This window comes from Cydia pomonella, chromosome 20, assembly GCF_033807575.1.
Source record: "Cydia pomonella isolate Wapato2018A chromosome 20, ilCydPomo1, whole genome shotgun sequence".
Lineage (NCBI taxonomy): Eukaryota > Metazoa > Arthropoda > Insecta > Lepidoptera > Tortricidae > Cydia > Cydia pomonella.
Genome location: NC_084722.1, coordinates 8,057,106 through 8,078,278, shown reverse-complemented (window position 1 = coordinate 8,078,278; position 21,173 = coordinate 8,057,106). Strand labels below are relative to the sequence as shown.

General features: G+C 36.3%; 1 protein-coding gene across 4 annotated transcripts in view; it reads left to right on the top strand.

Annotated features, from left to right (window-relative positions):
• LOC133528972 (TWiK family of potassium channels protein 9-like) overlaps nucleotides 1–21,173 on the top strand; it is a 485,578-nt gene that overhangs the window by 385,185 nt on the left and 79,220 nt on the right. Inside the window, exon 1 of one of the 4 annotated variants that reach the window (XM_061866511.1) lies at nucleotides 19,079–21,129. The exons of the other annotated variants lie outside the window; for them this stretch is intronic. The gene's annotated coding sequence lies outside the window, so the exon portion shown is untranslated. Of the gene's footprint in view, nucleotides 1–19,078; nucleotides 21,130–21,173 lie in introns of those variants that run through there. 4 annotated transcript variants of the gene reach the window in all.

Below are 21,173 nucleotides of genomic sequence, written 5' to 3'. Positions count from 1 at the left end.
CAACATCTGAGAGTCTTCAAGACATATCAAACGTAATGGATTTCTTCGAGAGATTGTTTTTCAGCGGCTTCTATAACCTTTTACGCAAGCCTGGTATTTTTATGTGATATGGGGATAAATATGATACTGTAGTTCTAGTATAGTTGATAGAGACTGTCGTCTTAAAAAAATACATAATATGTACATGTTGAGTGCTGTTTAATGTATTCGTTTGTCTATCTTGTTCATAGTGTTTCACTCTGCAGGTAACATTTTGGTCACTGCAGCTGCATTAATGTTGCGGCATTACTGTTGCGGCGTTGATACGGCCAAAGTCACTGTCAGTGAATGTCAGATGTTAATTTCAAGGTTATTTAATTCTAACCACTCGATGGCATCTCGCAGAGCTGTGTTTATCTCGTTTTCAAACAGACTCATTTTTGCAGGTGGCATTTGTGAGTCCATGTGTCCATGTCTATCCCTTTCATAATTTGAGTTTTGAATGTTTTCTGTTCAACATTATAGTTTTTAATAACCTTTGAAACAATTGGGTTGAAAGTGGTCACAACAAACAAATTCTCAATTGCAAAGCCAGGTCCTCATTTCTCATATTTTCACCGACTGTCTGCAACTGAAAAATATCTAGTTATCGATAGTTACCAAGAGCAACATAGTGTTACGTACAAAACAATTTTCACCAACTTTTTTACCAATAAAGCATACAAACGTGCTTGCATGTAACATGCTGTGGTACTCGGGACTAAATATTATCTAATTTCTCGCTTACGATAAAAATTTGAGTGACGTTATATTCGCGGCAGTAATGCGTCTAGGAACGTCACATATTTTATCAGGGAAATTTACAGTGACAACGCACGGGTCAAGATCGCAAGACTAAGGTATTGCAGTAATGAAGCTGCAGTTGCTTTCCGAATGTCACCTTTATGCACATTTCTGTTCTTCTTAAGAAAATCTCGTTCGGTTTAGTGGGCTTTGTTTTGCTATAAATAAACATGTGCTAAAGAAACTTTAATTTTGACGTACTCGTTCTGAGCAGGTTTTTTCTACTCTCAAGAAAAACATATACGATTTTCCTGAACCGTTAAAAAAAAAACAAAAAAAAACTGTTAAAGTTTTATGTTGTCGCTATTTGCATGTTGTAAGTAAAATACTGTCATTAAGTAATGCGTCCTAATATAAAATAATATTATGTACCAAAGTTGACGATCGTCTAGTTCCCAGTTTTATTTTCTAGAAGATCTCTTTAACCAACCAAAAAGCAGGTAGGTAAATTTAGATAATATTTTACGTGTAAAGTGATAGGTGACCAAATATGTGACGGAGGTCAGAGGGTTATGGTTTGGAAAGATAATATAGTTTCAGAACGCTATTTAGAAGTTGATTTATGCTCTCTTCGTTTTTTGTGCTCTACTGCTTTGTACAAACTGTCCTATAAAGGGGTGATGTTTTTAATGTAAATACATCTGACGACAGTTTGATTGAAACTATTATCATGTTTGATTGATATTGAGATTGATTGATCAAACTGTGATAGCTTTAAGGATGACTCACATTGGAATGGTCCGGGTCCGAGCCGAGGTGTCCGACATTTCGTTTTCTATGACGGGCTTCTATTATAGAAGCATCACGTTAAAGATTTCAAAAGTAAATATAGGCCCGTTCATATAATTCCGACCATTCTCAACTCATTTGGTGTGCCGCGGTGGAAAGGTGGAATGCTACAACGTGATTGGTTGACGAGTTCGCATCACGCGCGCAATTGGTCGCAACTAGTTGCGTTGGACTGCACGCTTGGCTTGCATTCGTGCACAGCGGTATCACTGACACATTCTTAGTGCCTGCGAGGCCCGTCTTTACGACGTAATATATAAGTCAATATTTGACGGGATCACTGATCACTGGTCATAGAAAACGAAGTATCGGACGCCTCGTCTCGGATCTGGACCATTTTAGATAGATAACTAAAGTATAGAACGCCTTGGTCCGGACCCTAAAACTCATACAATGTTTCATTTTAATAATCTAACTCTATCAATCATGAAAGTCGAACCCATTATTTATGTAAACGCGGTAGATAAGCATGCTTGTCAAAGTAGGTTTGGTGCAATGTTTAATTCTACCTCGTGTTGAGTGTTCCGTTAGTTAAGAGACGCCACTCACCTTCCCACGGTCTCCAGCAACACACCAATGGCAACCCATTAAGGAATATCCTCGGCGCCGGTCAAAGGAATGCAGGCGCACCTAATGGAATAAACAACGCACATGCACTCTCAACCTCTGACACAAGTGCAGGCGTATGCACCCCATCACCTATTTTATGGCGGTTCTTAATGCCGTTCCCACGCAACCCTTCGTTATCTTAATGGAAGCGACAGCACAAAACTCCAGAAACTTCCCATGGCCTACGTGACTCAAGACCACGCATCCCCATATCATTCCCACGGTTTCGGGTGAATATAAACAGCAACCCAGACCGGCGGACAGCAGTTCTCATCCAGCCACGACACAGCGACACGGTTACACGTGAGCTCTAAATCGCTCTGTGCACCTCTCGCGCTTCTAGATTATATTAAATTAAATACGTAATTGTAAAAGTCTAATAAAGTAAATACCTCGTCATCGGTGTTTTACAAGAAGACCTCCGATTCCTCAAGACACTTAACTCATTATTAATAATTTGATTGCAGCTGTGCAGATGTTTGTATGCACGTGCAAATGTGTGTAACTCTCGCTTGATTTGGTTATCTCAAAGCGCAGTTGGATGTCGAATGTTACTATGTGAATTGCTGATATCTTAACTGACATATCTCTAACGCTTAGTCTGCCGTCACCTACCTCCAACAGACTCCGTATTGTGAAGCGTTTAGGATTTACACTGTCGAGTACAGTCAGTCAGTCGAGTAAGTCACCAAAACTATCTGCTAACCTAGCATACTTTACCAAATCGAAATATACAGTCGCGTTCAAAAGTATCTGCTACAGTCTAATTGTTCTACATAAAGAAACATATCTCTTTTTGTTTAGCTGTTAGAGAATAGTAAATACTTTTGACACATAGTCTGATCCGCTATTTTTGTTGTTGATTTTACATACTTATTTTACTTATATATTTATACCTTCAACATCGGTCAAAAAGTTGCTTGTCATTAGTCAAACAAGTGGCAATGAAATCAATGTTTGCGCTTACATCTGTACATCTGTAATGTATCTAAGTGAAATGAGTGGTCGTGTTTTCAAATGAAAATTGTACGAGTGTCAATATGTGGTGAAAGCCTGTAATCTTGTAGGGTCCATCTTGAATGTGAAGTGATCTGTAGCTATCGTACGGTCTCTTAGTACCCTCTAGAGACCTCGTACTCGGGTTAGGATACCGTAATCAACGTGCTCTGTTCTAACTTCTGCATCTTCGGGACGTAATTCGTTGACGTTAATTGAATTTAAACTGATTTCGCTGAGACATGGGAGAAATAAGTAACTACATATGTTAATAGTAAGTAACTTATTTCTAAGCTTATTTATTTTTGCGGTGGAAGGTGGGAACATTAATTGTATGTAAAAATAGGCAAGTAAGTGTAACGAGAACGAGTTAGCAGCACGTTATCTTTTCGCAGATTACACAAAGTAATATTTTTTTGTTTTTATTAATATGGATTTCCGCAAAGTAACGCTTGATTCTATTCATTATTTCTATAAAAATAAGATAATACGTATACTTACAAGGTAATTCCAATCAACATACATAATATATATGTAGATGTAAATACAATACTTATGTCATGTCATCCATTTGAATTCAGTCGCTGAATTCCAACATTTTGACAACAAAATCTTTTTGTTTTTATTCGCCCTTTCGTCTTGCTCGCGCCAATATCTGTATGGACCAGTCCGAGCGAAATGCGTAAATGATAACTAACATTTAGATCTAAATTAAATAGTATAAAATAATAGTATAATAGTAGTAATTTTTTTATTACATACACACAACCATCGTTACAGGCTATCCTAATTCGACGGTATGGAATTTGACACACAAAAGAAAATAAAAAACATAGGTATATAGAGTACATAGATTATATCAAACTATAGTAGCACAATACATATATAGCGTGGCCCTTGTGAAAATAAAGTATGTTTGACGACCTGTCTGGCCCAGTGGGTAGTGACCCTGCCTATGAAACCGATGGTTCCGGGTTCAAATCTTGGTAAGGCCATTTATTTGTGTGATGAGCATGAATATATTTTGTTCCTGAGTCATGAGTGTTTTCTATGTATTTCAGTATTTATATATTATAGTTATCGTTGTCTAATTACCCATAATACAAGCCTTATTGAACTTACTGTGGAGCTTAGTCAATTTGTGTAATATCATCATAAGGCCTTTAGCATCTTGACAGATGATTTTATGCAGCGTTTGTATGTGAGACAACGTCTCTCGTGGCTGTATAAGCGAATGCGGGAAGGACATTTGCGACCACATTTGTGACAGCTAAAGGAGGGAGCCATGTCGGCAACAACTTCTGGTGGGATTCTCCGTGTTGTTTTCTCCACCGCAGAACGGTGTGGGTGAAGTGACCTCTGCACAAACGCTGCATCGCCCGGGACGCTATTTGACGACACAGGGTTGCCCAGGACCTGTACCATCTTCTCGACCTACCAGCTCCCCAGCTTGGCCCGCAGGAATGGCATGCCAATACGTGCGAAACCACCAGGTTGGTTGCAGGTAACTGCCGCTTTTCGGATAACATCCTACTCACGCCTAAGGGAGTTTTTGTGTAATATAATGTCCTATAATATTTATTTATTTATTTATAAGTTGGTTTTACCGCTAGGTAGCAAAATATGATGCAAGGTTTTTATACAACTACGCTCCAAAACGAACATAATTTTGACGACAGCATTGTCTTCAAGACCACAAGGCAATACCCGTCTTCAAAACATCGGTGTAACTTTAAAGGTTATTAACCTTATTTTGTTTTTAAACGTCAAATTGTGACACGTCTTGGCATTCAACCATCAAATACATAGTTGTAGATTCTTAATGTAAACTTACCAATAAAACAAATTGACTACCTACATCTTTTTTTTTCATTGCAAGGTTGAGAAAAGCACTATACAAATCTCAGTGAGAAACGGGGTTGGAGGAAACTACAATCCTTCGTGTCCCGGCCTCTATAGTATATTATGTACTTTATGCGATTTTAAGTCCCGTTTTAGTGAATACCAAAACTTCACTCGTTCTAATCAAATTCAAAAGACCTGGTATTTGTTCAGTCTTTCACACTTCGCTAGAATATTAATACGATGATTGTGGAATGATACCATTTGAAACTTCAATGAAAAATCCACAGCATTAAAAGTTAGACCGTGAGGAAGTTCCCAGAAAAACTTCGTAAGCTTAGCTCAAAAGCTTAGATCAAAATGCAGTTGTACTTTACGTAGTGAACATTAGTACATTACGATACAAGTGCGAAAAATATGAAATTCGAAACGAGTGGCGATAAATTAAAACACGACCGAAGGGAGTGTTTTAAATCGACACGAGTTGCGAATTACCTATTCGCACATGTATCGTACAACGTTTTACAGTACATATGACTCTTTAAATTTTCAACATAGTTACATAATGTGCTAATTTACGCACTAGTGCGGAAAAGTAGCACCATATGTACTGTAATTTAAATTTACAGTACATATGGGGCTACTTTATAGCACTAGTGCGAGAAGTAGCATATTATGTTACTGTGTCGAACATTTAAAGGGCCATATGTACTGTAAAACGTTGTACGATACATGTGCGAATAGGTAATTCGCAACTCGTGTCGATTTAAAACACTCCCTTCGGTCGTGTTTTAATTTATCGCCACTCGTTTCGAATTTCCTATTTTTCGCACTTGTATCGTAATGTACTATTAAAGTGTTGTTGGGTTAAGTTTCTTAATATGTATGTTTTAATAATACGTTGCTAAAATGACAAAAATGAAAATGTCTGTCCGCCCGATTGAAATTTGGAATTAGTTATTTACTTTTTATTAAGAGCCCAATGTGTCCCACTGCTGAGTAAAGGCGTCCCCCCTCTTTTTCCACTTGTGGCCGTTTGGTGCTAGATGATGTTGGGCGATCACTAAAAAAAATACATACAGATATTTCTTTTTAATTTCTATAGATAAGTTGTGTAGATAAAAGTCATAGTTATAGCTAATTTATTTTCTTGATATTATGTTTCAGAACTAAATCGCCTTATTAATAAAACTTAGCAAACCTTTTTAAACTTTCATAAATAATGTCAAAATAACAGATAGGGGCAAACCATTATCAATAACTTGTTAAAATTGACAGAGGTTTATGAATAAAGCCAAGTGTATAATGTAAATTGGGGGTTTTATTAAATTTTTTCCTATATCTATTTGCTTATGTAAGTCAACTACGAAAAAAAAACTTAATTGTACATATATGACCAAAGCCCCCACCAGTGTAAGTTAATTTGGGTACTATAGTTCTATCCCTCAGTATCCTTATTTACGAGTATTACTGTAATAGATTTTGTCTTTCCTAAATAACTCTCTTGAAACCGAATCAGTGGCCCACTAGACCCAATCCCGCAGGTTTCAAACCATCAAATTGCACTCCAAGCCTTATATTTAATGCATATAAACGTTCCATAGAGGCGTACAATTAACGTGATCAAATTTTCAATGGGCAACAGCCTTGGCGTCTAAGTGCAGGAAGCGATCCTGACTTAACAATTGGTTCTTGTTTTGATCTTGCTATGATACAACCTTAACACAACATAATTAATTATCCCGTGCACCAATACGTGGTATAGTAGAATTTTCTGAGATGATTTTTTCGTCTAGGGCCTTAATCTGTTAAACAAAAGCCTTTGTTTCTTTTATGCAGAGCCGTCTTCGGCACTTCCCAAAGCAACAATTTCGTTTAAAAAGCAATTATCTTAATAGTGTTAAGGTTCAAATTTATGTAATAGCTCATTCGGTGAACAATCAGCCACCTGCATGCATGTCACTTCATAATGGGACAACAAAACGTGCTACTCCAAAATAGATAAAATTGGTGGTAGGATGGTAAAGTTGGATTATAAACGGCCTTGTTCTTAATTACTTATGGCAGGGTTATTAGCAGTAGTAACCATAGCAGAACACTACATAAAAGAAACAATACCTTTTGTTTAACAGATTAGGGGTTTGAGCTCAAGAAATCAGCTCAGAAAATTAAGGCCGGCGTGGACGCTCGAGTTGGGCGTGCATGTTAAACAAATACAAAACGTATAGGACCGGCCTTAGTTCACGCTGCTCAAATCACTTGTAAGCCCGACGCCACGCTGTACGCCCTGCTGAACGCTCTGCTTCAAGTGTCCATTCTGGACTTACACCAAAGAAACGACTTTTGCGTGCACCAATTACTTAGCGTCAACGATCGTGCATCAAGAATTACCGTCAATATCATAACAAGAACTTTAACATTTTTTTATTCAGAATCGGCCCCCATTAGGGTCGATGCTTTTAACAGGACATTGTTACGTGAGTCAGATGTAATGGGAACTAATAGGTGTTTGGTAGGAAAGGTTTGTTTCGTTAACTGAAAATTTAAGGGCACTTAATAGTGCTTCATAGTTTCCCGTACTTTGTACGCAAATTGATACGACGAAACGAAACGGGATGAGTGCTTCTCCATACAAACGTAGTCCCTGTTTTTCTCTCTGGATATTAACATTATAGAAAGTATGCTTACACAATTTCATGTACATATAGGTATTGGCCATATAAGTAAGTACCTATGCTCTTTCGTTTGACTTTTTGTCATTTTTATATATTATATTATATAAGTTAAGAGCGAAAAACAAATTTCATAATAACTTTATAATGCTCTTTATTATCATAATCATTTTTACTAAAAAATTAAAAAAAAAACGAATAGGCACAGCTGTGGTTGAGATACATCGAATTGTGTAAAAATATTTTCAATAATGTTAATATTTAGAGAGGAAAATAGGGACTACGTTTGTATGGCAAGGCGATTTTTGGGCAGTAGTCCACTTTCGTCTTAAGGTGTACGTATATTCATTAAATTACAGGTCAATATGGATAAGTGTGCCTGCGGTGTGAGTGTGGCTGGCCCTAACATGGCTTTGTTTACTCAATGATTAGTATTAATTACAAGTTAACACATTTTCCAATATACGCATGTAGCAAGCAGCAAATGACTGTATGAACTTGCAATAAAATCTAATTAATGCAATATGTAAATAGGCTCTAATTTGAACGCTAGCCATGACGTACCCGATTTAACCTTAGGTATTGTAATACTCGTAGGGCAGGTTCCCCAAATTGAAAACTAGCCTATTTTGCGTGAAATTAGTAGTATTTTTTCAATTGTTTGACAATTGACCAATATTGCTTTACATGATAACCAATTTATTTATTGTACCTGTATTTGTACGAGTACATAATTTTCCAGGAATGCTTTGAGCGAATACTTGTACAAAATACTTCAATGTTATGAAATTATTTTACCAATTTTTGGTTGAATATGTCAGTTCCGTGGCTAGACTAACGTTATCAAGTGTCAATCCACATTCGCAAATTAAATTTTACCCGGGTACAACGAGTTCCTGGCCGGCACTGCATTATGATTATATAATATAACGGGTTAAAATATAAATCAAGGTTCGTTATATTAACTTGTATGATCGCATTTTATATTATATATTTCTCGCGGGAATATTTTGTTGTGGGTAAAAGAACACTTTTAGTAAATAATTGATAATACGGTTGGCTGTTATTTCACGAATCTTCTTCTTCTTCAGTCGGTCCCACAATGCTGAGGATCGTGACATCATGTCCTTCTGTTGAAGGCCAGGTTCCTTCATAGGCTTCAATTCCTCGCCAAGCGCATGGCTTCGTGTAGTTTTTATTGCGTAGGTGCAGTGCAGGAGAGTATGCCCTGAGGTTTGTTTCACGAATAATGATTCACAAATGGTAATATATAGGTAAGGTAATATGTAGGTAATAATTTTGACAAATGTTGTTTGTAAAATGAATGTTTAACTATTGTTGTGTGTGAAATGATAAATCACCGGATAATTCATATGGACATGTTGATCGAACCTATGTCACATGGTGTCCAGTCATTTCACAAACTATACTTGATAAATATTCCTGTACCGCTGTGGCCTGAAGTAGAGTAGAGAGTGATAATCGAACACGACTATCAGAGTCTGCGCCGAGCAGCATAAGTTCCAAATATATTCTAAATTATCTATGACCTACAAGAGGTTTAGAAATGTGTGATTTATATTTTAAATATATTCTAAAATTTTGGATCACCAATAAGAAGGTTTAATCGAATAATAGATTAAATAATGTAAAAAAACAGAAATTATCAAAAACTAATAACATTTTAATAGGTTATAAACTATGTTACAAATAATTTCAGTCATTTTTTTGCGTGATGGAGTACCAGACATACCACTTTTATCATGCCGAATTAAAATCTGAACTTGATGCCTAGTCGGGATTTTGAGCACTATCTATTCTATTACAGTCTCTGCCTCCGTGTTAGAATTCAGCTAGATAATGCTGGAAGTAGTCAGTTAAGTAAAGATGCCAGTCAAAGGAAGTTCATTATTATGACACGGGGTCGCTCAACAACCGACGCTGGTGTTGAGCTAATTAAACAGATCTTCGATGCCTGGGAGGAGTCACAGGATGCTTTAGGTATCTTCTGTGACTTATCTAAGGCCTTCGATTGCGTCTGTCATGAAACATTGATCAGGAAACTGCACTATTATGGAGTAAGAGGCTCGGCACTGAATTTAATAAAGTCTTACTTACACGGTAGAATACAAAGGGTTGATGTGAGTGGACAGCGATCACCGGGGTCATTGGTCTCTATGGGTGTACCGCAGGGATCAATATTGGGGCCGTTCCTGTTCCTTATCTACATTAATGACCTGCCTTACCTAGTAAAGACCCACCATGACATAGTATTGTTTGCAGACGATACTTCACTTATTTTCAAAGTCAAACGACAGCAACAAGCTTGCAGTGATGTAAACAATGCTATTTCTAAAGTAGTAAATTGGTTTAATGTTAATAATTTATTGTTAAATGAGAAAAAGACTAAGTGCATTAAGTTTGTTACAAGTCACATAAGGAATGAGCAAACAGGTGTCATTGTCAAGGATGAGGAATTGGAACTAGTAGATAGCACAGTTTTTCTTGGTATAACTTTAGATTCTAAACTACAATGGGGTCCCCATATTGCTAATCTCTCGAATAGACTGAGTTCTGCAGCTTTTGCAGTGAGCAAGATCCGTCAGTTAACAGACGTGAAAACAGCTCGATTAGTTTACTTTAGTTACTTTCATAGCATTATGTCATATGGTATTTTACTATGGGGTAGTGCTTCAGAGATAAATACCATTTTTGTTCTGCAGAAGAGGGCTATTCGTGCAATATATAAAATGTACCATAGAGACACACTTAGAGATAAGTTTAAGGACATTAACATAATGACAGTAAACTGTCAATATATTTATGAGAATATTCTGTATGTACATAAAAACATTGCCAGTTTTAAGAAAAACTGTGAAATACATAATATTAATACTAGAAATAAGCATAAGCTCGCAGTGCCCTTCACTAGGCTCCATAAAATTAAGAAATCATTCATGGGTAATTGTGTAAGATTTTACAATAAACTTCCTAATATTATAACTGAATTGTCTGTTAGTAAATTTAAAAATTATGTAAAACTTAAGCTTATCTCTAAAGCCTATTATAGCACACAAGACTACATGAATGATGAAACACCGTGGGATTAAGTGTGATTGTAAAGAATGAATTATTTATTGTTATGTTATTAATGATGAAATTGATAATTCAATGTATATATATACCGTATTTTTTGACATTTAGATTTTATTCTAGAAAGGTTCTAGACTAGTATTTTTATACAATTTTGATGTATGACGATCTTTTTATGAAATTCTTATTATTAAGTTTACCATATCTATAATAGTTCAATGTTTTTTTTAGAACAATAATAACTGCATCAATAAATTGCTCTGATATTTAGATTAAGATGATATTTGTAAAATTTGACGATTTAAAAGTGCTTGTTGCTAGGCCTATTTGAATAAAGAATATTTTGATTGATTGATTGATATGCAGGTTGCACGTAGCTCTGAAATATTCCTTTGAATTGATATTGTCTGACTGTATGTATGCTAGCTGGCTCTCACTGTGTGTTGGAATTTCAAATGATTATTGTTTAAATGGAATGTAGATCTGTGTGTGTAACTAGGGGCCTGTTAAAGTCGTCAAACGACCAGTTCTAACTTGCCAATCTTATGACTATATTTTCTATTTACATATATAATTCATCATCCTTTTAAAATTCTTCAATATATCATAGGTTTCAGTCCAGCGGGACTATTTCGCCAGTATCAAGGTATTAGGAACTTTAAATACGACTAAAATTGCACAGTTAGTACAAGACAGTCTTCTTCTTTATCCTCGCCTCATCCCGTTACGCGGGGTCGGCTTTGATCGCTGATAAGCGTCGTCACTGGACAGGCCCAACTCCTTCATATCTCTTCGGACATTCGTCAGCCAGGGAGTTACTACAAGACAGTGTACGGTGATTTTATCAGCTCTTGTGAAGCGATAGCTGAACTTTACAAGTAACACGTGGACTACCGGCCGTTGACTCCAAAATGGTGGTTAAAAGCGTTTCAAGTTTTTTTTTAAATTATTATTAATGACCAAAACACAAAAGAATTAATCACGAGGCGTGACTATCAGGATGGCGCTCGAACCAGAAGACGTTGCGTATATAATTATATATTACAAAATTATATAGATAGTGTGTCTTTTTTTAGTTGCCATAACAAATTATTATAAATAACAAAAGTTTGAAAGTATTTTATTAGTCTTCTTTTTTAATGGTAGAAAACCCTCGATTGTGCATACTTTGATATTCACTTTGTATGCACATTTTCCGTAAATGTCGTATATTGACCGTTCAGTACAAACCTCCCGCCTGCTTTTGCAATCGACGTGTACGTTATTATATCTAGTCGGCGCTGCCGCGCCGTGACAAATCATATTGCGTCCATGGTCATCTATTTATGCCGTGACGGAGCCTAAATCAAAGACACAGCCTGACGATGGCCTTTGAAATCCAACATGAAACATGGCGACGTGCTCTGAGATGAGAGATGCATACACAGACATATGCAGTACCGACCAGTTAACCCTTAAGTTAATAGTGGAAACAATACTTGCCATGATATTTAAAACAAGAAACGCATGTCTACAATAAGAATTAGGGTTCAAAATCAAATGACTAGAAAAGAGTGTCAAATGGCTTAATGGTTAAACATGTATTTGTATGTATTTAGGCTACCGTTGCAAATGGCAAAGACTTCAACTCTTGTAGTTTCATCTTATATGTCTTTGTTTTTCCGTCAGCATGTTACAGTTATTTTACGAAACATAGAAATTACCTAAAAGGTGCAATTAATTAATATTTCAACGTAGGTGTATTTTCTTCAACGTTGCATAGCTTTAGTGTTATTAAGTTATCAATAGGAAATATTTAAGACGTCACTCCTTACATGTAACTATTAAAGTGTCATATTAGTCAGATAAATAAGGGAATAGAAATAGAGATTGAAAATTTACAAAAGTGATTTGGATTTGACCAAAAATGCATAAAATATACTCAGCAAGGCGGTAGAGTTAGCACGTTAGTTTGCGTTGTCTACATAGGTATATATGTCTATGTTGACATACGATTGTTGCCAGCATACGAAGTCACGTCACGTCACACACCACGGATTCACATCGGGATTTTACAAATTCAGATTCGGATTATTTATTCAGTGAGTCGGCTTGGGCTCTTTTGCGTGTCGATTTGGATATTGGTGTTACGAAAGAGTGATTTCTCGGTATTTTGAGTACTAAAGCAAGTTATATATGGGACTTTGCAGCACTTTGAACCGCTTATTCAGCCAAGTATGAGTCAGACTCCCATAGAATCACATAAGTTTTTCAAAGTTTCCTTAAACTTGACCTCCAGCGATGATCTGATTTTAAAATTTGTTACCTTTCTTTAGGTGGGTATGATAACATCGCTCGCACATATTGCAGATATCCTTACTAGAATAACTAATAAATTAATAGTTTAAAAAACACTAGAAAAACACGCTTTCGTGTTCAAAGTCCATTACGTGACCTTTCTCACAAGTGCAAACACGACTATGATACGATATTCCATCATAGAATGCCAGTGCCTATCTTCCGGCTTCATCACCAGACCTTGAAACCTAATCGTGGTCAAAGTTCATTACAAGACTTTTCTAACAAATTCAAACACAGCTATGATACGATGTTCCATCATTAAGTTCCAATTCATAACTTCCGGCTCCATCGTCAGATCAGTTCGACAGTACCATATTATTGTATTGTCATCAGAACTACATACAGCTGCCAATTTTCATGACGCTACGATCCTTGGAAGATGGTTAAATTAGTTACCTTAGATACCATTACATAGTTACATACAGGTCGACCTAATAAAAGCGTGTTAAAAATCTAAATATTGCATTGCATATGCATTTTTTTCACGTTAACAATTGGTATTTACGTGGTAGGGACAGTTAATTATCAAAAGAATACCGGCATTAGATCTCTGGCTTATTGTTGCACGCCAACGTGTATTGCGTGCTCTATACGTTTTGCATATCATAACAATATCATTTCTAACAAATTGTCAAATCTGCAAACGGATACAATACACATGCCTTTTTAGGGTTTCGTAGTCACCTATAAACCTTTATAGTTTCGACATGTCCGTCTGTCCGTCCGTCCGCGGATTTGCTCCGATTGTTTTTAAATCATGCATGGTAACAAAACGGTAAAATAAAAACCGCAAGAAAATATTTTTTAGGGTACCTTTTGTTTTTTTTTTTCGCTATGTCCCAATAGTGGGGTATCGTTACATAGGTATCTAATACGGGATATCGTTCCAAAACAAATAAGGGTCTCCACAAACCATTTTTTTTTTCATTATTATTGTCGGCATTAATCGGTCCGAAAGAAAAAAATATGTGCTCCCTCCCCTCTAACTTTTGAACCATGGATCTAAAACAAATTTAAAAAATCGTGAAACAAAAGCTGAGTAAATTTCTTTAATGAACATGAGAGGTCCAACCGTTTTGAGTTATTGCAAAAAATCTTCTGTTCTTAGTAAACAGACGTACGAGTACACAGCGCTTTAAAGGTAGTATTATGCCTGTAATGTAGATGATAATTGGCAATAGCCCCCGTTTGGCCTATTTTGACAGAATGGTAACTACGAAATAATACACTGAGCATGGCCCGACATGCTCTTGGCCGATTTTTTCTCATTAGGCTTAGTTTACATTTTCAAGGAGCTACGTACTCGTAGTAGTAGTACTCTCAAACGTGACTAAGCAGGAGTTGAAAATGGTGTGACAAAGAAAAAGGTTTCCCTTGTTATTCAAATATCGGGAAAGTTTCGCGGGTATCCGGGTCCTAGCCCTCGTTGTTTCATTCAAGTCTCGTTAAAACACTGCTTTTTCTTTGTTTTTTACTAAGTTTGCTGAACGCCTTGTGGATTTAAAATGCTTCCTTGGGCATCTTATCGACGTTTACCCGGGTTATGGTTTTACTCGTTTGTCTATGAGCTATTCTTTATTCGCATAATTCGTATTACGGAAGATTTAACCTCACTGTGGATGATGCTGCTAGTTATCTCGTATCTCCATAAATAATTGCAGTAACTAATATCACGGAATCTCTGCGATATTTCCCCTGACTAAGGTTTATGACCGTTTCAGTCAGGATTTACCCGATTTTATTCTCGAAATGCACAAAGAATTGGTAGTGGTTTTGTTTTAGACCTAAAAAAATTCATTTCATTTCATTTCGTCATTTCATTTCTCTTCATTTCATAGAGACAGCAACAAATTTCCGGTCCCAAGTTGTTCTTCGACACTATGGTTTCACAACAACTGGACTTTTGGATTGTAATAATTAAGGGACGATTATAATTAAGGGATTAAGAATAACATATAAATAATAAATTTAATAAATATTGAACATTCTTACACAAATTGACTAAGCCCCACAGTAAGCTCAAGAAGGCTTGTGTTGTGGGTCCTCAAATAACGAAATATATACTATATAAATACTTAAATACATACAAAATACCTATGACTCGGAAACAAATATCTGTGCTTATCACACAAATAAATGCCCTTACCGAGATTTGATCCCAGCACCATCGGCTTCATAGGCAGGGTCACTATCCATAAGGCCAGACCGGTCGTCAATAACAGATTGTATAGTAGCTACTATATTCAACTATTCTCATATAGGTTCGCCCCGCCTACTTCCATTTAGAAATATGTAGTTGAAAGTTCAAGTAGGTAGTTTCGGTTTAAAACTTTTAACCGTTATTTTTACATACTAAAGTCCCTTACAGTCTCTTAAATTCATTCTGAATTTCTATTATTCTTTATTATTTGCGCTTTACTACAATTAAACAATATACTTAAAATTTTCAAGTCCTACCCTCAACGATTTAGGCTGTGTGTTGTTCAATGCTCAAACCAGGTCCTCAGAATAGTCAAGTTAGTTCTCGAGAACAGGAAAGTTTGACCGCTTTAAGTTTCTGACCTATATTTAAAGTAGGGCTGTAAACATTAACCCCCTTATTCATAAACGTGTACTAAAGTTACGATGCCGCTAATAATCGGTTGTCCTTTTCTGACGCATTGGTATGATGGAAAGGGACAAACGATTATTAGCGGCATCGTAACTTTAGTACACGTTTATGAATAAGGGGGTATGTTTAAATCGCTTCAAATAAACTAATAGAAAGTAGGTAGGTTCCTAGAAAAAACGCTTTACTGAACAAAAACCAAAACACAATAAACATACAAAAATAAAAGGAGTAAATAAAGGAGTGTACAGGTTTTTAAAGGGTCGGCAACGTGCATGTAAATCACTGGTGTTGCAGGCGTCCATAGGCTACGGTGACTGCTTACTATCAGGCGGGCCGTATGCTTGTTTGCCACCGACGTGTTATTTAAAAAAACATAATTACATATGAGCAACGTTCTCGCGTGCGACTTCACACATCTAGCGCGACTTCAAGTATGGACTCGCGCGCGAAAACGCAACTCATGGTAAACAGTCGGTAGTTGTTTGGTACAATATACTTAAACCTTTGTAAAGTAACTAAGTTTTAGAAACCACTAATCATAAAAACACCCTTGACCTTATGATCATTCAAAGTCAAGCTAATAATAGCTTCTGGCCGCCCACACTTGGAAGCCAAATGACTATATTCCGGTAACTTGAATAACTTGTCATAACTAGGCTTCCGGCGAGACGTAGACTATACAATACCAGGCTTGATAGAAGTGATTGTGACAATTGGCTACTTGACTGTTTTTTGTAAATAATGTCAAACGATCTTGATTTTCCTGAGGATCAAATGTCTATATAGGACTCATGGCATTTAAGCAACACAAAGGTCAGAAATGAGAGTTAAAGTCTTGCGCTCGCTGTCGACGATTGAAACGCCTCTAACAAAATGATAAGGTGATGTGACGTCACATCATATTATGTCTGTCCTAAATGTATGGAAGATCAAGGAAATTGCCATTTTGACCCTGAAATATTGCGTTTATGTGTATAGTTGCCATATAATTTATTTTTCAATAAAATGTAAGGAATCGAATGGTACCATTTTTTTTTCTATTTTTGAAAGAAAAAAATTTTTTTTTTTTGGACTTCGGATCCTTATATTTTTTTATAACCTCAATATAATTTTTTAAATTCCACTTTTTTATGGATGGCTCATTATATATTCATTTAATTAAATTTTGTTATAATATTCAACATGTGTTAAGTACCGAATTCAGACAGAGGACGTTATCATTGAAGTTCTAGAATGAAATAATCATGTTATAAAAATTCCAATGTGAGTATTTATTAAAAGAAAGAAAAACAGAAGAAGAAGGTATCAAGTAACTCCCAACTAGGATCGAAAAAGGGCATTGTATAGAGTCCCTGATATTATGAAAAATTAGACCGTAATGTCACCTATCAAAAACATAGGAAACTTCCAATCAAAGGATGTCCAAAGAACTTAAAAAAACCTAGCTTGAAAGAAAATCTTTGTGTTCCTATGTCTACGATGATTGGCGGAGCAATTAGTGCCGAACTACTCCTCGTGACAGAGATAACTTTGTTATGAAAATATCCTAGTGAAGATATGTAGTTGACTAGACAGTTTGACTGATGCAGGCGTATTATGGATGGCTTTATCCACACGACAAAATAAACGTCACCTTTACGCAACGCGATTGATAAGAGATTAGCATCCGGTCGAATCCAATTTAAAAAATGTTATAGTTTTGAACGGGTTTTGATACGACCTTGACGATCATTTTGGAGATTGGCGCGCATCTCACGCACGACTTTCACTTCATTTCGCTTGCACCAATCAGCGTGAGCGATACGTATCAAAATAAGATCGAAACCGTAACATGATAGATATACAGATAGAATACTCTTTATTGGCACACCTCAGTAAAAGATACTTAAAGAAAAACGAATGATTAAAGATAAAGGCAGACAATAGGCGGTTTTATCGCTACAGAACGATCCCTTCCGGATACCCTTTGGGTAGTTGAAACAAGACAATTAATCAAAAAGAGGTGTTGCAAAAAAACGTTAAGAAGCCTTCTTTCATACACACAATTTAGGTAAAAAAAAAAAACATTTATTTCAGTCTAAAGGTCCATACATAGTTAGTAAACATTAAAATCTTATTACTAGTGTAAATACAACATAAAAAGAGACATAACCAAAGCTAAATACTAGACAATAACTGTGTGTAGTCTCTGCCAACGGTAAAGAAACATACACATTTAAGAAAATACAAATAGACATACATAATAAATATATAAGACAAAAACCGAAATATAGCAACATATAAACCACAGAGTAAAAAATAAATATTTCAAATTTGAATCAGACTCACCGTCATTATCACACTGTCGCATAGACAAACACAATCTTCATTTCCGTACCAGGGATCGGAACCGGTTTTTTGCAAAAACATCGAAATAACCATATATTTCGGTTTATTTTATACTCTAAATGTAGGACTCAATTGTGTTTTCAGATAACGACTTCGTATTATTAGATTGCCTAATTAGAAATGAAGTAATTAACAAAGAACGAAAAAATACCGTTTTCGTTCCCATACAAAAAATACCGGTTTCCGATCCCTGCTCCGTACAGCTATGCTTGTAAGGTCAATACGAATAAGTGTGGACGTGGGGTAAGTGTGACTGGCCTTCATGCCGGGCCTATTTAGATATTAGTGTTCCGTGCGAGTTCATATATTTGGCGTGTTAATACCAAATATATGAAATAGGCAAGTAGCAAATGTATCATGTCGCAACAAACACTAATCAATGTGTGGTGTAAAGGTGGAGATCAGTTACACCTTAACCCATATTGACCTTACGTGTTCTGTTTACTTCTTACCCCGATGATGGCCTTTGACGTGCTGTAGGTACTTATACGCCAAACCTGGAATTTTTTATACATACCGTCGGGCCGCCTGCAACCCCCAAGGTGTTACATGCAAGCTGCCCATTCTTTAGAAAACTATACTGATCTTTTATAGAACCCCTTATTGTAAAACCTCGCCAGGGAGTTCATTCTACAACCGGCACGTACACGGAAGGATTTTTTTCTGAGTAATTACTGGTAGATCAATGGTTTGATTCTTTTGTATAGCAGTATATTAGCAATTTTTTTTGTTCATTTTGTTAAATCTGATACTAGGTCATTTTTGAAGTATCAATTGATATTTGTGTTGTAAGGAAATACAGAAAAAAAAACTTTGTATAAATATTTAAAATTATGAACGAAACACTACTTATTGTGACTACTTTTAAATTTGTATTCGTTTTAATAACTGGGTATTTGTAATAATTGGGTGACTATATAGAGCATAAAGACATTCATTGACTGCATACAGCACCACCACCCACCATCCACCACCATCAGAACGAATTTTACAAGCATGAAACTTACCTAATACATTTTACGTTTATAAAAAATCCTTAAAAACTTTTATTCAGCTTACGGAGGAAATACCAAAATTTAGAAGCATGACACGTGAAAAAGTTCTTTATGTTCGTACGTCTACATCGATCGGTGGCACAATTTGCTGCCGGACCGCGCCCTTTGGCGAGTAAATTGCGGACGGACTTTGGATTAAAGTGGGATTACTCTTGCTTGACGAGTGACAGTGTGTCGCTGTCAGAACAATCATTGTGCCACAATAACCTACCCATCCAATATGTAACCTAGCGTTGGCCAAGCTTTTTAACCGTTTAACACGCAATAGCCAAGAGAGTGAATTCAAGCGGAAGCGGAAGCCTTCTTGACGCTCAATTGTCCCAATGATTCTGGTCTGGAAAAAAATACAAAAATATGGTCATAAGTTATGTTGAATGAAGGGTTAAGGGTCCCCGGTCTAGAGTTGTGCTGATCTCGAGATCGATCCCTGTTTTGTATGTATCTTAACCGAGAATATTTACCATAGTAAATTACTGAATCAGCATTAACTTTGAGAACCTTAAATTCAAACAAAACATTTCCACTAATGAGTAACATGAAACCAATGTTTAGAAGCGAAAGCATTCATTTCTTAAACAAAGGCTCTGTCTACAAATTTTTAATCACGTTTGTGCCGCACGCTCAAATTCCCCCTCAAGACGCATTATACGCGTATCAAAATAATACCACAATCAGAACAAACTCTGCCATTCAATTATATCCCGCCTAATTCCGCCCGAAACTCTGCGTATAATGTTGTAGCAAAGTTGTCTTTTGTAGGGTCACAGATGTGCGCATTATCTCTACATGTTTCAAGTTAAATGTGAAGGCATTTACACGAGTGTGGGGCGAAGAGGGATGTACTTTTATTCAGAAAGAGTAATTATTGTGAAATCGAGAGGACTGCTGTTAGGAATTATTTATTGCTTACTCGACGCGAGTGGCTCGAAAAGTGAAATCTTGACCGTTGCGAGACTTTTAAGGCCCGAAGGTTAAATAAACTTTGCTACCGAATGAAATACGAAATTTTTGACCACAGGCGAAGAAAATACTAATTGTAAAATATTATAAATCAAATCCAAAAGAACGCTATTAAATATTTATCATTAAAAATCATCACTTAAAAAGTCAAATCCACCATCCTACATTAGAAAACAACTCAAAATTTACATCAAATTACTTGGCCACTCTTGTGGATAAAATGCCATTTTCTCATTAGTTTTTAAAGAACAAAGATTTACGAGCTGGTTAAAATTCTACTATTAAAACCTTCAATAATAAATGTAGTACTGAGAAAAAAAGTTGCTGGTTTTTTATCTGGTACTTTAGATGGCAGCACAAACTGACAGATTTGATACTTCAGAAATGTAAATTCACAAGTATTTCATACGAAAATACCAAGTACTTTTACTTCAGGCCTCTAGTTAAATCTTCCAAATGCCTACACGAGTTCTCCTAATTGGAAAAGTTCAAGGTGTGCGATATGGAACAATTGAATTTGCCCTTTCCTTTTACTGAGTTTCTGTTTGTAAGAGTTTTCCTCACATTGACAGCTTGGGATCAAATGGTAGTTACAAATAGGAACTGACGGTCAAAAAAAATGTTTAAACGTTTTTTGTCATTCTGTATTCAAATTACATTACAGTTCTTTGAGACGTAGAGCGTTGCCCTACGTGACGTGAGGGAACTTGAGGCTAAGCGTATGCTGGACGGTGCGGCGCAAGGACGTTCCATGATTTACAAAATCTGCTCTGTCTTGCGCTTAGCCTGACTCTTGACGCGACCGAGTGCGGTGCGGCGCGGTTTCAACGCGAAGCGGCGCGCATAAACGTCATTCATAGAAATTAATATTAATGACATTATCACACTAATCATTACACATGCCATCTCGAGCTAGCTTGGTCCGACCAAATCTAAGTAAATAGAGAGCGATGTAAGTAAATCAAGAGTGTGTTTTTGACTAGAAATCGGTCGCCA